Source organism: Macaca nemestrina, chromosome 2, assembly GCF_043159975.1.
Source record: "Macaca nemestrina isolate mMacNem1 chromosome 2, mMacNem.hap1, whole genome shotgun sequence".
Classification (NCBI taxonomy): domain Eukaryota; kingdom Metazoa; phylum Chordata; class Mammalia; order Primates; family Cercopithecidae; genus Macaca; species Macaca nemestrina.
The window spans coordinates 87,934,780-87,947,640 of NC_092126.1; the positions used below are offsets into that span (position 1 = coordinate 87,934,780).

At 34.3% G+C, this 12,861-nt stretch overlaps 1 protein-coding gene and 1 long non-coding RNA gene across 11 annotated transcripts in view; one reads left to right on the forward strand and one right to left on the reverse strand.

Annotated features, from left to right (window-relative positions):
* LOC105489997 (N-acetylated alpha-linked acidic dipeptidase like 2) overlaps positions 1–12,861 on the forward strand; it is a 1,462,458-nt gene that overhangs the window by 695,315 nt on the left and 754,282 nt on the right. The window lies entirely within an intron of this gene.
* On the reverse strand, positions 4,371–11,410 carry LOC139361920 (uncharacterized). Its single transcript, XR_011619900.1, has 3 exons — positions 11,276–11,410; positions 7,680–7,794; positions 4,371–4,492 (listed from the first exon to the last, which is right to left on the reverse strand). It is a non-coding gene; the product is annotated as an uncharacterized lncRNA (long non-coding RNA).

The following is a 12,861-nucleotide window of genomic DNA, read 5'->3' on the forward strand; positions in this document are numbered from 1 at the left end:
AATTAGGAAACAATTGACACAACTATACTAACTAAAATACTTAGTTTTGAAATCTATAAAGCATATACACTCAAATGCAAATACTTTAAAGGTATTGTTTATGTGCAAAGATACTGTTCAAATGTAGTTCTCTAGTACAAGTGATATGTTTGTGCAGTTTTGTAGTTTTTCAGTATCTATTAAAGTCCCATGATAATTGGCATATGGTATTCTATAATAATACATAATAACATATGATGCCTATAATTAAGTGCAGTGACTTAGACTTTGTCTTTTAACGACCCTCAGTGGATACTGAATGAAAGGTAAATTAAAGATTCATTAAGCTGTGTTTTGAAGAAAAAAAAATGTTTTCAAATGGCAGATGTACCGTGAAGTTAAATGAATTTTATTCAGATCTGCTCTTCCGTATTTTTTCAAATGACAAGCCTAGTCTGAAGTACTTGAAGTGTTTTAGGAAATTTAAAAAATGAGCATTTATTTCAACCTATTTAATATTTCAAGCTTTAAATGTGTAAAACGATTGGAGAGAGCCTGGAGATTTGGCTGTTTCTACATCAAAGTGACCTTTAGCGTGACTTTGTTTGACGTTCTAGTCTGTGAAGGGAAAAGAAAACAACAATAACATACATAGAGAAGTTAAACAAAACATCTGGAGCACCCAGCATTTTTTCTGTGTATGCTAGCCCACCATTTAAACTTAAAGTCTTGTGTTTGAAAATATGTATGGGAAATCAGAAAAAAATCACAGACAGAAATATTTCTAACTTTGATTCTTATTCGTAAAGCTGTCAAAAAGGCATTTAAAATATTTAAAATGTAATGAATTTGAGCTTTTTAATATATTTACCATTCCATTAGCATTATTAAACAGAAGCACAAGGACAATGCTATTTATATAGTAATATTATAAATATACTATAAATGGCATGTGACTATTTACTAATAGAGGCAACTACACTTTTTTAAAAAAGTTGCGACTGGAGGCGGTGGCTCACGCGGTGCAGTGGCTCACGCCTGTAATCTCAGCACTTTGGGAGGCCGAGACGGGCGCATCACGAGGTCAGGAGATCGAGACCATCCTGGCTAACACGGTGAAAACCGGTCTCTACTAAAAATACAAAAAATTAGCCGGGCGTGGTGACGGGCGCCTGTAGTCCCAACTACTCGGAGGCTGAGGCAGGAGAATGGCGTGAACCCGGGAGGCGGAGCTTGCAGTGAGCCAAGATCGTGCCGCTGCACTCCAGCCTGGGCAACAAAGCGAGACTCCGTCTCAAATAAATAAATAAATAAATAAAATTTTTTAAAAAGTTGCTTGTGATTCTGATATCCTATATATAATGCTTTACTTTTTAAAAAATATATTCATTATGGGTGTGTATGGTTCTTCCATTAGGAAATGCATGTATACAGAAAAGGAAGGGAGGAATCCTTACCAATGCACTACAGAAAGTGAAAGCAAAACGTTTCCCTACCTCAAAGTTTCCTTGTGTAAGACTGGAATACAGTTTTACCTCTGTACACCGTTTTTGCTTTAGCCTATATGGACTACCTACACTCTTAATGAGAACAATGATTAAATGAAGGAGTTTATTTATTTATTTATTTATTTGTTTATTTTTATTTATTTATTTTTGAGACAGTCTCAGTCCGTCACCCAGGCTGGTGTGCAGTGGCACAATCTCTGATCACTGCAACCTCTGCCTCCCAGGTTCAAACAATTCTCCTGCCTCAGCCTCCTGAGTAGGTGGAATTACAGGTGTGCACCACCATGCTTGGTTATTTTTTTATTTTTCTTACAGACGAGGTTTTGCCATGTTGCCTAGGCTGTTTTCAAACTCCTAACCTCGAGTGATCCACCCTCATTGGCCTTCCAAATATTGCTGGAATTACAGGCTCCAGCCACTGCACCCAGCCAAATGAAGAAGCTTTATCTTACATTTAGGAAAGAAAGGTGTAGCAAAATGCAGCGCAGCAATAATAAGAGTATGTAATAATTTTTAAAAAAATATTTAGATATAAATTACAAACCATAAAATTCACTCATATGAAGTGTGCAATTTGATGATTTTTAATTTATTCAGTTATAAAACCATCACCGTGATCCAATCAGTTGTAGAACATTTCATCACACCAAAAATAAAGTCCCCATTCATTAGCAGTTACACCGTCGCACCCCATTTTCTCCAGTTTTCCTGCCCCAGCGCCATGCAACCAGTAATCTTTCTGTCTCTATATATCTGCCTATTCTGGACTTAAATGTAAATAGAAGTATCCAATACATGGTCTTTTTGACTGACTTCTTTCCCTTAGGAAGATGTTTTTGAGATTCATCCATTTTTTACTGTGTATCAGTACTTAATTCATTTTTATTGCTGAATAATATCCCCTTATATGGGTATATCACATTTTACTTATCCTTCCATCAGTTTATGGATATTTCAGTTGTTTCAACTATTTGGCTACTATGAATAATGTTGCTCTAAAACATTTGTGTACAAGCGTTTGTGTTATATTTTCATTTCTCTTGGGTATATACCTAGAAGTAGAATATTGGATCGCATAGTAACATAATGTTTAACTTTTTGAGGAAACCTCAGACTATTTTCCAAAGCAGCTGCACCATTATACATTTCCAACAGCAATGTATGGGGTTCTAATTTCTCTAATATCCTTTCCAACACTTATCATCTGTCTTTTTGGTTATTACTACCTTAGTGAGTGTGAATTGATCTTTTATTGTGGTTTTTACTTGTGTTTTCCCAATGATTAGTGCTATTTAGTGTCTTTTCATGTGCTTATTAGCCACTTGTATGTCTTCTTTTGAGAAATTTATTTTCAGATCATTTGTCATTTTTTAAATTGGGTTGTCTTTGTATTATCAAGTTGCAAGTGTTCTTTAGATAATTTGGACTCAAATATTTTATTAGACATATGTTTTGAAACTGTGTTCTCACGTTGGTGGGTTGCCTTTTCACTTTCTTGATTATGTTCTCTGAAGCACAAATGTGTTTTTGTTGAAATCCAGCTGATTCATCTTTTCTTCTTGTTGTTGCTTGGGCTTTCTGCAATGAAGTTTTAAGAGACAGAAATGTTGAATAAGTATGCTAGATCTTAAGTACATATTTTGAAAAAGTTTTCTAATATGTTTTTTGGATAGAGGCATCCAAATTACTAACTATCTGGGTCTAAAGCAAGAGATTCGAGATATTGACATAAACAACTCCATATCAAAGGATGCTTTTTAATTTTTGGAATAAGATATAGACTAGGGAAAATGACTCTTTATGTGCATATCTTCTGGTTCAAGGTAAAATGAATATGCAAGCTTTTTTTTTTTAAACTCAATAGGAAGGATCCCTGAAGGAGCAAAGACCATAAGAGAGAGCTAACTGCACATGCACACATGTATGTAAACACACACTCAAACTATTATTCATCTAAATCATTCAGGATGCCCTTGATATGCCCTCAATTTAGCTTTCTGTCTTTCATTGTTGATTCCTAGCAAATATAGGAATTGCCATATTCTAAGGGTGGTATTTCATGTATTCCAGAAATATAGACTATTTTTAGAATAACTATTAAGAGATTATTTCTGTGGATATCATAGTCAACATATTTCTGCTTTCAGTTCTGAAATTCTTAAACTGCAAATTATGCAATCAAAGTAGTTTTCAGGTTTCCAACTTTACCTTAATTCTAAACCGAATTTTCCAAGTTGGTGAGAGTCTACTGTGTCAATCAGACAACTAAAATATGTGTCTTTATAAAGTATCTACTCTCCCAGAGTTAGCAAGATTTGCTCATATATCATAATATAAGCCTATCCAAGCAGAATTGCAGCTGCTTGGTAGTACGAGTTTTATATACAAAGCATTGAAATCTTACACATGATTGGTTACAGGAAATGAGAATATTAGTTTTCCTAAACATTTTGCACACTGAAACATTTGTATCATTACTTATCTGGGTGGAAAGAACAAATCAAAATGGGATTCAATACCTTGGACGTCCTATATTTAGTGTTTTTTAACCAAGACCTAATTTGGCCCAGTGCCTAGTAAATATCTTCTATGCAATAAATCTGCTAACTCCTGTCATTAGAATTTAAAACAATTTGGATTCATAAAACCACTTAACTATGTTGTGTAATTTTGAAGAGAAAAATATAAGATTGAATTTTGCCTTTAGAAAGATGTCTTTGGAGTTACTGTCAGTAGTGTTGAATCATTCAGGACCCGATATTAGGTATATAAGGGCAACAGAAGAGCCTGGAGCATATTTCATATCCCTTTATCCGTCAGCTCTTCCCCAAGGGCCCACTGCTATAGGTTGTAAATGAGACACTGGCCATCAGCAAATGGTTTCCACAGCTGTCAGAGCAAGACCAATAACTAGTCACCTTTCTTTCAAACCAATTTTTCAGTAAACATTCGGAAACATATGATTGAGGATATGAATGTAGAAAATGTATTGCTGTCGTCATTATCTGAAGCAAAACAAGACAAAATTTATATAAGTATAATTATGTTATTAAATATAATGTGATAAATATAACACAGTATAATTATAAATGATTATAAAATGATTAAGTCAAGTGTATCCACTTTGAGTACTAACTAATTCATCAGCGTTTAGTGTAAATGATTTCGATGTTCACTGGTATCTATCTGTATATCTTTCTGGGGTAATCCAGTTATCCGGCCTCACTGTAATAATGTCTTTAATACCAGCTTCTCCTTGATCTATATTATTTTGTGAAACTCAACTCTCATAGTGTCTTTATCCTGGAATAATCTGGAATGACATATGAAGACTCCCTTCTTATCCCACCAATCTAAATTTCTTTCCTACTGGCTTCTAATATGTACCTTTTTCTACATTAAGGGAGATCCCTCACTGACTCCTACATACCGATGCATATTCCCACCAGCTCGTCTTTATTATCTCTTTATTTAAAGCTTATCCATTTTAAAAAAGCACAGCTTTGGTTCTTGTTGAAGCCCTCTTTAACTTAACCATTTCTGATTTCTTAACGATAGACCCCACAATTTACTTCCGAATTGGATTTTAAAGTGTTTATATAAGTTAGTATTTTCTTTACTGATAGATTGTAATTTACTTGGAACCATTTATTGTACATTTTTGGTTTATATTTTCATGGCTCTAATATTGTACGCATATTGTTATTGCTTAATAATCTTAAAGGCAATAATGATTTGGAGTCATTTGTGGAACACATACTCTGTCTTAAGAGCTGTGCTAAGTGATTGAAATTTTTCCACTGAAGTCTCACAGTGCCCTATAACCACTGTCGTTGTCTCTCTCTCTCTCTCTCTCTCCCTCCCTCTGTGTGTGTGTGTGTGTGTGTCTGCGTGTGTGTCTGTGTGTGTGTATGTGTGTTTATGAAAACACAATAAATGACGGAATCTTTAAGGCATCAATTTCTGGCCTAAGGTCACACAATCAGTGGCAATTTGGGGATTCATACCCATTTCTGTCTTACACCCAGTGCACAATCTTTACTAAGTTACAATGCAAAACTGTTATAGTTTTCTACTAATAATGACATCTTTAATCCATATATAACAGGGGCTTTAAAAGGGCCTTGTGGATTTAACTGGAATGGAAGACTGGTTTTGGTTATTAGAGTCTGAAGTTTATTATAAATATGTAGTTTATTATTTCTATCCCATTTTATTCATAAAGTGCATTATGCAGCTAATTTGGATATCATAGAATGCGTTCTTTTCTAAGAATATATGAATTCAACCTTATCAAAATATATTTAACTTGAAATTAATTCTTAGAGGTGATAAAGTATGCTAGATGAACAATATCAGTTTTATTTATGGCAATTTTGATTTCAATATAGCAGGAGGGCAGACAGGGAGAAGCACTTTATTTTTTAAGAAGAGGAGATTCAGTGAAACCTAATTTTATTGCATTAACAAAAGTCAAACGTGATTTACTTTTTTCTTTCCCTCCCTATTTTTAAAGAATAAATAAAAATATTTTCTTTTTTTGAACAATTTGTTCATGCTTTAGGAGCTATTTAATTAAATTATTACCTGCTGGAACACCATCTGTTTTTGTCCTAGAAATAGGCATAGCTTTCTTTTACATAGGCTTGATAAATATGTAGAAGGTGCCAAAAAGCAATAAATATTATCAGCAGATGGACTGAGGCTCCTCAATCTCTACACAGTAAGTCTTGATTGTTTTGGGCATAGCTAAATGGATTTTTCTGGATAAATTCCTTTCAAAATGTATTATGTACAGGAGGGGAGTTGGATTAATCTTTTCCCATAGATCTCTTCACATTATCCCCCTTGAGATGTAAGATACAGGACCTGGTTTAGTTTTTAACTTTGCGTTGTCCACATAACAAACACCAGTTCTGAAAGGCATATGTAAATAAAAACTTTATAATGTGTTTAAGGAACTGGACGTTGGTAAACTCTAGGATGGATTTTCCAGGAACCGCCCTCCAGAAGCCGCTTCCTTCTTTCTTCCTTCTCATCTTCTGTCCCCTGTTCCCCCAGCAACAACCTTCACATCTGACACACAGCCTGGAAGTTCATCCTCTCCTTCCAGGCTTTGTTTTCTTTTTCAGGGATTGGAGAAATTCAAGCACTCATGGTGCATATTTCTCTCCCTACATCTGCAGTGTTCAGAATTTGGGGTGTCCGGGTGTGTGCATACATGTGAAATAATGATTCATTTAATTAATGTTAACCAATTTTTATTAATCAGTTGTGACCGTTCAGTAATAATAAAATATTAATAAATAGTACTTAAAACATACATTTATAAAATGATTTCATTTCGTTTTCACCAAAAAAATCTAGTTCTACCTATGAAGAACAGTGACTTTTTCTGGAGTTCATACCTAGTAATTGTGGATGCAGGTTTCGAACCTAGCTGTCTTGACTCCTGATAGTTTATAATTATTTTGTAACTAAAACAATAATAGTTACATAGAGTTTTACAGTTTATCAAGTGCCTTTATAACATTTAACTTTATTCATCAATTAATTTTCAAAAGTATATAGATGAGGTATTACTATCCTATTCTGAAGACTGAATGAGGTAAAATACCTACCACCAAACATGTTGCTGGTAAAATGACAATTATCTGACCCTAAATTCTATACTTTCTTTAAGATGCTGTACCTATTTGGGGACTATTATTTATTGAGCAACTACCAGGTTCAAGAAACAGCACAAAGCTTCAAAGATAAAATATAACTCAACAAATTAACTATAGTTAAGAACTGAAGCTGAGGGCAAATCAGGCCGAGGAATAACATGCACTGTGTATGCCTAGAAGAGGCTTGAAAGCAGGGAGTAGCGGGAAGGTTCAGAATGGAAGTGTAGACCAGGACATGAAGGTCTTATATGCTTTGGAAAGGAATCTGCAATTTTATGTTGGTGGAGAATAGGATTTTAAGCAGCCAAGTGATGTGATCAGGTTTGTGTTTTGATAAAAATAGCTTGAGTGGTGTTCTGGTCATTTATTGCTGAGTAAAAAAAACTACCCCCCAAATTTTGTGGCTTTGACCAGCAGTAATTTAATTATGTCTCATTATTGGATAAAGAATACAGGCAGGTCTCAGCTGGCCTATTTTTTTGCTCCACATGGCATTGACTGCTTGTCACTTGGTAGCACTCACCTGCTGGCAAGTCGGGTCTAAAGGGCCGAGATAGCTTCATTCGTATGCCTGGAACTTTGGTTTGGGTGTCTAGTTCTGCTTCTCCTCGTGGTCTCAGGGCTTCTCCATATGGTCTCTCCAACAAGGTAGTTTAATTTCTTGGTACTCAGGGCTATAAGAATTCCTTCTTTGTAAGTTATCTATGCCTTAATTACAATGTTCATAAGACACCTCAGCAAATATATGTTTCATTGTCCATCTGCTTAAGAACCGTCACATTTAAATTAAATGATTTCTCTTAAGGTATATATCTATTCTTAAAAGAGCATAGATAAAAATAGGAGGCAATTATTGAATTATTTGGGTTTTTTTTAAAGTTACGGATTTAGTCAAACATTTCTATTGTCAAAGAATTATTATGAAACTACAGACAATACAAATATGAATAAGATATAATTCTTGGAGGTGGAACCGAAATGAAAAAGTCAACTGTGAAAAAAATGAAAAATAATTAAAATAAAAATCACAAACATAGGCAGCTGGTAGCCATGTGGTTACATGCAAAATGTGTTTGGGGGAGCCACTAGCAGTACGTGAGGACAGAGTATAGACACTCTATGTTTGTGTGAATGTGTGAGTTCCTATCTTCTCCCTACTTTTTCCCCAAAAGACTCTAAGGGGGCTACATACTGATGGAGCCTATGGGAAAAGGTCATACTACACAATTTTGTTAGGGCTTGATTTTGGGGAAGTTGAGTTACGTTCTCCTGTGTATTTTATTTTTGGTGCAATTCCCAATATGCCTTCATGGGATTCCTTTCTGTAATCATGGAAGAGTGGTTAAGAACACAGATTCTGGAACCAGGCTGCCTTGTGTTCAAAACTTGCATGATTGAGGGCAAGTTACTTCAACTCTCTCTCTTAATAGTAACTTCATGGTGTTGTTCTGATGTTAAATTACTTAATATAAGTAGAGGGCATATAGTGCTAAATAATTGTGTGCTGTTTTTCCTGTTAATACTATACTCTTTACCATAGTGAAACTAGTTAAGGTCGTTACTGCTTATAACTCGTGTTGCAATGCATGCTCCTATTTTTATTGTTATCATAATTTTTGTTTTCTTCATCCTTAAATATTATGCTCCTATTTTCTGCAGAAACCGAGATATTTCCATTGTGGGGGCTCTCAAGTGTTATAAATTACTCAGGAAACAAAGAGACCTGAGTAATTTTAATTTTAAACCCTTTACAGGATTATGAAAATAAAAATAAGGAAAGAGAGAAAAGACAACGGATATATTTTGGTTCCTAAGACATGTGGTTAAGATACAGATATTTTCGCCAGGCGCGGTGGCTCACGCCTGTAATCCCAGCACTTTGGGAGGCTGAGCAGATCACAAGGTCAAGAGATCTAGACCATCCTGGACAACATGGTGAAACTCTGTCTCTACTAAAAATACAAAAATTAACTGGGCGTGGTGGCACGTGCCTGTAGTCCCAGTTACTCGGGAGGCTGAGGCAGGAAAATCACCTGAACCCGGGAGGTGGAGGTTGCAATGAGCGGAGATCGTGCCACTGCACTCCAGCCTGGTGACAGAGTGAGACTCTGTCTCAAAAGATATAGATATTTTATTTGGGGATAATAGGTTATAATTATAAAGGATGATTGAAATCAGAAGTCTCACCAGTTGCAATAGCTGAAGGGAGTATTTGTGAAAGCGTTAGGGAAAAGAGTCTTTTGTTTCGTTTTTCATACAGCGGGTCAGAGACTATGACTCCAAACAGCAGGTTATGGATAAGTCAAACTTTACTATCATTTTGAAAAATAAAGATCTGATGTATTTGGAATGATAGAGGAAAACATAGTCTTTGTTTTGACAGTCATTTCTAAGAAAACATCCACTGGTTCTTTATAGTTTAAAATATATCATTCTCAATACATAGGAAAAAATGAAATGAACTTTTTATGGGCAGTTATTTTATTATTTTAAAATAGATGCCTTAGATATCAACAGTGAAATTATTAAGAATAAAAAGGTAAAAATGAAATAATGAGAAAGGCTGAAGGGATGAAAACATATATAAATTTTAAAATAGAGGGTGCATTACAGAAACAAAAAAATGAAATGGAAAAAGAAGCTAAAATTCATGTTGATAAAGTAATATTTGACATTTTAAATTAAAGATTAGGTGAATTCTAAAATTTTTGCATACAATATTATAACAAATGACTTTTCAATGGTGTCAGTTATATAAAAGTTCTGTTACATGTTTTATATTTAATGTCTTTGTGGCTCTTACATTTTCATGCCTTTTGCCTGACATTTAGTTTCGTACCAGCATTACTTTTATGTGCCATTGGAGGTCTTTCATTTTTTATATTCCTGTTCATAAATAAAATATAAGTGACATAAGAATTGCTCAATATGGTCTTTAGTAAACTGTTTAGTAGCTTGAATTTACCCAAAACTATTAGTAGACATGTCTATAAATTTGTAATAAAAATTAACCTCTCAATGTCCAGCTGTCATACAGATAAAACATATTGCTAGAGTATTACTCATCCTTTCTTTTTAACTAAACATCTATTTTTATTAAAAATGCTAACGATAATTAGTACTATCATATACAAAGTTTACTTATAGAAAAAACTTGAGTTTTTCATTATTAAAAGAATAATTTTGTTACTGTTTTCAGGTAAAATTCTATGTTTTATATCAATGGGAGGCCTAGAAAAAAATATTAATGTGAAATATTAAAGGAAAAACATATCCTTGTTTAGCTTGAGACATAGGTATATTTATGGATGTGACTTGTTAGAAGTAAGAAAGAATAGCAAAATCTTGGACAATTTGTTTCTCCCTTTTCATATGCTGCTTAGATAATTATTGAAAAGTAGTTTAATCTTGACTTTGTCATCAGTTAATTGCAAGTTAAGTTTTATATTTTCTTAGTAATGAGTGAACTTCACAATTCTTGGTTTTCTTTCCATTAATGTATTGCTACTACATAGGAAAATATAATAATTCACTTAAACTATTTTTTAGATATAAGATTAATACACATGATTTTTAGTTTATAAGGAACACACCATGCAGTTAACCTAGAACTAAATCGTATAATGGTAGTATTTTGGGTTAAATTACCAATTCTAAATTTCTTTAGATCGTAGCCTAACAGTGTGTAAGCTGAATACTAAAATTTTAGATTTGGAGCTTACTCTTGGATCCTTAAAGAATAGATTTTCAGAATTTACCCAATATAGATGTGGGAAGTCAACATAATTTTGTTACTAACAAAATTTTAAATGAACATAGACATACTCTACTAATGTGTTTCTTCGAACTGCCTCCTTCTTTCCCACCACTTAACCACAATATCATGGTATATTACCATTGCTTTCTAAAAGAACAAGTATGAGAAAAGCTATTTCAGAAAATAAAAAGTACAGATGCTAGGTGTGCTGAATTACCACTGTGGGCCTTAAATAGTCTTTGTGTGTTATGATTGTAGGAAACAGAGGAATATACATAATTTTAGAATAAAGCACTTCTAGTTTGTAGAAACCTGTTACTTTTTGAAAGTAAAGATATTTAAGAATTAAATCTATAAAGTACCTTTGAAACATCTGAAAAATAGAGTGCTTTAGTAGCCTTGTGTAGATACAAGCTTCAACTCTCTGTTCTTGGAAATCCAAAAGTCATAGTCAAAAAGCAGCAATTTAAGATCATTCACACTGGCTGAAAAGATAAAAAATTGCAGTGTATCTATCAAGCTATGAGGCTCCTCCTGGCAGATAGCTCTCAAAGAGCCAAGTGGTGATTGTCTTGAGGTGTTAACTCTTGACACACTTGACACTCTTTTTCCAGTGTAAACTACACATAGTAGGGAGTGGACAGGATGAGCCAAAGGGTTTTAATGTCGGAAAACAGGTCAGCAGCAGGTTGAATGTGAACTGTAACTGTCAAGTTCTTAGCAGAGTTGCTTTTCTCTTTGTCCCTTGGCAGCAGGAGAAAAAAAAAAAAATATATATATATATATAAGTGTTGTTGAGAAGAGACAATAGAGGTTGTGGTCTTTTCCTCAGAGCGCTGTGCTTGGAAGCAATTCTTTCTTATTCAAAACCCCAATGCCAGGAAACAGCCTGCCAGGGTGCTGTGGAGGGAAAACGAAAAGATCTGTTAGGTCCTGAATGTAGTCAGAGCAGATCCAAGGATCTGGGGATCCAGACAGGACTATTAAGATTGAAGGGTCACGGAGACTCCTGGTGCTTATTGTCACTTTGGTGCCATAATCAGTGATTAATAAGCCAATAAGATCTCTGCATTTGTTAACATTATGCTAACTCCAGGAACTCTTAGAAAGCCTGGATGTTGTAACGTTTAAAAGAGTAGGTTTTGAAATTTAACATGCCAACTTACTAGCTGTGAGAACTTGGGAAAATAATTGCTAAGTCTCAGATAACCTCATCTATAAAATGGGGATAATAATAGCACTTAACGTATAGGATTGTTTCATTAAATGACATAATGGAGGTAAAGACCTAACTTTATAGTAATTCTTGACTCATTTTAAGAGTTCAGTGAATTGTGTATTAGCATATTATTTTGGATGATATATCGTGGGGATATTGTTATTCTGTACATCAAAATCTAAGTGCAAAAGATAAAAGGACATTCATAGCTTTATCTGACTAGATACAGAAAAGTATATTCTCAATACAGAAATCTGCAACTGCAGAAAAAGATAACAGAAAAAAGTAAGATTAAAAACAAACCCTTCAGCTAAGACTGACAGCCTTGTGCATTAACAACTGAGATCAGGAAAATGCTGATGGAACTCGAGAAGACCCTGTAGAAAACCCTCTTTGCTATGCCTGTAGTGAAGCTCAGAACTACATTAAAACTCAATTACAGTGGCTTTCTTTTAGCCAGAATATGAACATTTTTTCTCCTCCACTCTTTTTTATTTTGTAGGTTTGTGGATGTATTTATCTCACGTATGTGTGTTTCTAATGTAAGCCACTTCATACACTCTGAAGGTAGAAAGTATGTAAATTTGATAGAAGTAGGAAGTAAATATTTCTGGAAACAAGCAGGAAAAGATACTCTGGAATCTAGGTGGAGGTGGAAAAAGGACCAAGAAAGAAGGAGCCCATGGCAGAACAGGAATTATTTACACTCCCCTGAGAAAAAGAGTTTTG